Source organism: Gekko japonicus, unplaced genomic scaffold (assembly GCF_001447785.1).
Source record: "Gekko japonicus isolate JY-2015 unplaced genomic scaffold, Gekko_japonicus_V1.1 scaffold2717, whole genome shotgun sequence".
Lineage (NCBI taxonomy): Eukaryota > Metazoa > Chordata > Lepidosauria > Squamata > Gekkonidae > Gekko > Gekko japonicus.
In genome coordinates, this window is record NW_015165905.1 from 38,041 (window position 1) to 42,443 (window position 4,403).

General features: G+C 51.4%; 1 protein-coding gene across 1 annotated transcript in view; it reads right to left on the bottom strand.

Annotated features, from left to right (window-relative positions):
- The window catches only part of ARHGAP17 (Rho GTPase activating protein 17), a gene marked incomplete at its 3' end in the record, with an annotated part of 79,092 nt that overhangs the window by 31,097 nt on the left and 43,592 nt on the right, over window positions 1-4,403 (bottom strand). The window lies entirely within an intron of this gene.

Genomic DNA, 4,403 nt, shown 5'->3' on the forward strand with positions numbered 1-4,403 from the left:
GGTCTTCTTTTGCGCCTTATATAAAAATAAGGCAGACTAACTGCCTCAAAGGAACTCGGTGGTGGCAGCCAATGGCCAGAAAGTTCTTCATAATATGACAGGAGAAATACTCTGCATGCTCCCAGAGGCTAGGGGAAACCTTCCTTTCCCTTCCTGTAACAAGTCAGAATCGCAAAGCACAATTTTGAAAGAAGCCACACTTTGCAAGATACGGGGAGAGTATTTGTTATTTTGCAAGCAGATGATCTGAAACAGATCTTCCAAGACTTTCAGGGAAAGGCCCCAGACTTACGTAGCCTAGGTAAAGGTAAAGGTTCCCTTGCTCGAAAGCCAGTCGAGTCCGACTCTAGGGTTGCGGTGCTCATCTCCGTTTCAAAGCCGAAGAGCCAGCGCTGTCCGAAGACGTTTCCGTGGTCATGTGGCCGGCATGACTAAACACCAAGGCGCACGGAACGCTGTTACCTTCCCACCGGAGTGGTACCTATTTCTCTACTTGCAATTTCTTCCTTTCGAACTGCTAGAAATAACTAGTACGTAGCCTAGAAATATCTTTTTCCTGCCCCTCCTGAAAGGGGCTAGAAATGTGCCTGTCTCCGCAATAATGGCTGAGACCTAATCAGAATCCATGAAACCGGGCAGACAAGCTAATCACAACTCTTCAGTGCCCAGCCGCCCCTTGAGTCATCTTGCTTTATCAAGGACCTCTGCTGCCGGGCTGAATTGTTTTATATAAATGTTACGTTACCTACGTGGATAGTTCCGTTGGCAGTGTTTTTGCTTGCTTGCCTTGCTCTCTCAATTCTTCAGCCCCAGCCTTAGTGCATTATTTTGCTTTATGAAGGACGTCTGCCATTAAGACTGGATTGTTTTATATACAGGGATAAGCGCTGCCTGCATTGATTGCTCCGTTGGCAACACTTTCGTCTGCTTGCGCTGCTCTCCCAGTTCTTCCATCCCAGCCCCACGGCATTATTTTGTTTTATTCAGAATCTCTGGTGCGCGACTGAATGGCGTTATCCGCTCTCTTTCTTGTGCCTGGAACCCACTGAGACCCCACTGCGTTGTTCTTTTTTAATTAGGAGTCTCTGCTGTTAAGAGTCTAATGGCTTTTATCATACTTTGTAAATTTCTTGTTTTATTTATTTATTGGTAAATTTATGCCCCGCCCTCCCCAGATAGGCTCAGGGCAGATAACAAAGGGGCACATATGTCAAAATTCAACAGGTAAAAACAGAATAAAACACACAATAAAACAAGAAGAAGAAGAAGAAGAAGAAGAAGAAGAAGAAGAAGAAGAAGAAGAAGAAGAAGAAGAAGAAGAAGAAGAAGAAGAAGACAGCTGTGCCAGGGCTATGGCTTGCCCAAGGTCATCCAGCCAGGTGCAAGTGGAGGAGTGGGGAATCAAACCCGGTTCTCCCAGATTAGAGTCTGCGCACTTAACCACGACACCAAACTGGCTCTAGATGTCACAATAACAGACGGGGTCACACATAACAAAGTGGTCCCAGAGCGACACGATAAACTCCAGGTGGTACAACGATCCGTCCTTCCTCCCAGGGCCTGTCTCGTTCCCCGATGACACCCACTCCATTTAGTGGTGGTGGTACGGTGATGGTGTAGTGATGGTGGCGGCTCCTACTCAAAAGCCTGGCGGAAGAGCTCCATCTTACAGGCCCTGCGGAACTGCGCCAAGTCCCGCAGGGCCCGGATCTCCTCCGGGAGCTCATTCCACCAGGTAGGAGCCACCACCGAGAATGCCCTGGCCCTGGTGACAGCAAATTTAATATCTTTAGGACCTGGGGTTACCAATCGATGTTGAGTCCCCGACCGTAGTGCCCCTGGGGGAACCTATGGGGAAAGGCGGCCCCTCAGGTATGCTGGACCCTGGCCATATAGGGCTTTAAAGGTAAGAACCAGCACTCTGAAGCGAATCCGGTATGCTATTGGCAGCCAGTGCAGCGCTTTCAGGACAGGCCTGATAGGGTCCCGCCTAGTGAGACCCATCAGCAGCCAGGCCGCCGCATTTTGCACTAGCTGCAGCTTCTGGACTTGCGACAAAGGCAGCCCCATGTAGAGAGCGTTACAGCAGTCCAACCTCGAGGTGACCATCGCATGGATCACCGTGGCCAGGTCATCGCAGTCAAGGAAGGGGGCACACTGCCGAGCCAGCCGAAGATGGTAAAAGGCCGACTTGGCAATTCACTTGCTGATTGACTGAATAATTCTTACCATATTTGTAATGTATCTTGAGTGTCCTGACCTGAATCGCCCAAGCCAGCCTGATCTTGTCAGATCTTGGAAGCTAAGCAGGATCAGCCCTGGTTAGTACTTGGATGGGAGACCCACTGAGTAAGTCCAGGGTTGCCACGCAGAGGCAGGCAATGGAAAACCGCCTCTGCTTGTCTGCCCTGACCGGGATGGCCCAACCTAGCCTGATCTCGTCAGATCTCAGAAGCTACGCAGGGTCGGCCCTGGTCAGTCATTGGATGGGAGACCACCAAAGGAAGTCCAGGGTCGCTACGCAGAGGCAAGCAGTGGCAGACCACCTCTGCTTCTCTGCCCTGACCGGGATGGCCCAGCCTAGCCTGATCTCGTCAGATCTCAGAAGCTACGCAGGGTCGGCCCTGGTTAGTCCTTAGATGGGAGACCCACTGAGTAAGTCCAGGGTTGCTACGCAGAGGCAGGCCATGGCAAACCTCCTCTGTTTGTCTGCCCTGACCGGGATGGCCAGCCTAGCCTGATCTCGTCAGATCTCAGAAGCTACGCAAGGTCGGCCCTGGTTAGTCCTTGGATGAGAGACCATCAAAGGAAGTCCAGGGTTGCTACGTAGAGGCAGGCAATGGCAAACCGCCTCTGCTTGTCCGCCCTGACTGGGATGGCCCAGCCTAGCCTGATCTCATCAGATCTCGGAAGCTAAGCAGGATCAGCCCTGGTTAGTTCTTGGATGGGAGACCCACTGAGTAAGCCCAGGGTTGCTACGCAGAGGCAGGCAATGGCAGGCCACCTCTGCTTGTCCGCCCTGACCGGGATGGCCCAGCCTAGCCTGATCTCATCAGATCTCGGAAGCTAAGCAGGATCAGCCCTGGTTAGTTCTTGGATGGGAGACCCACTGAGTAAGCCCAGGGTTGCTACGCAGAGGCAGGCAATGGCAGGCCACCTCTGCTTGTCCGCCCTGACCGGGATGGCCCAGCCTAGCCTGATCTCATCAGATCTCGGAAGCTAAGCAGGATCAGCCCTGGTTAGTCCTTGGATAGGAGACCCACTGAGTAAGCCCAGGGTTGCTACGCAGAGGCAGGCCATGGCAAACCACCTCTGGTCATCTCTTGCCTTGACCTGGATGGCCCAGCCTAGCCTGATCTCGTCAGATCGCAGAAGCTACGCAGGGTCGGCCCTGGTTAGTCCTTGGATGGGAGACCACCAAAGGAAGTCCAGGGTCGCTGCGCAGAGGCAAGCAGGGGCCGACCACCTCTGCTTCTCTGCCCTGATCTTGGGCAGAAGCTACGCAGGGTCGGCCCGGGTTAGTCCTTGGATGGGAGACCACCAAGGAAGCTCACGGTTGCTATGCAGAGACAGCCAAGGGCAGACCACCTCTGAATGTCTCCTGCCTTGAAAAGCCTATGGGGCGGCCATTAGTCGGCTGCGACTGGACGGCACTCTCCTTTCTGACGTTCCCAGCGAGAACTGGGGATTTATATATGAAGCTGCTGCTGTCATTACTACTAACGATAAAAGAGGAGGCTGCTTTGCAGAGCTCACGCACTTTGGCTTTACCGACCCTCACCCGTTCGCAGCTTTCATTTCGCTTTCTGCCACACTTCCTCCTTTCCGCTACAACGTGACCCAGCGGGCAAGATCTCCTTGTTTTCGTCTGGAACTATATTAACATTTCCCCATCCGTAAAAGAGCAAATTGTATAAATAAGACTGGTTTAGGGGACCGTTGTATATGTGTAACTGATGAAGATTGGTTAGGGAAGCTCACTTATAGACTGTAACTCATACGAAATGCATTTAAATGGAAGATTAACTTTAAAATGTTTAGGTAAAGGCTTATAACAGATGGTAAAACAGTAAGAAATGATAAGAGAACCTGCATATGAGCTTATGAAACGCCAATTTATTTTTAAATGTACTTTACAGAAAAATATAGTGGAATGGTTAAGCAACAATTAAACAGAAGTAAACATGTATTGTTAAAATATACAGTTGCAAAGATGATAGTTGGCTATATGGTAGAAAGATAGATAAATAGATATGTACAAGATGGGGGACCCGCGATACTCGCGGGGGGGGGAGAAACTCCATGGGAGGAGAAGGAAACAGCCGCAGGTGAGCCTTCTCCCCTGCCCCCCCCCCGTTCCCCGCCACCCACGGCGAGGCCCAGGCCCCTCCAAGCCTTTTCCC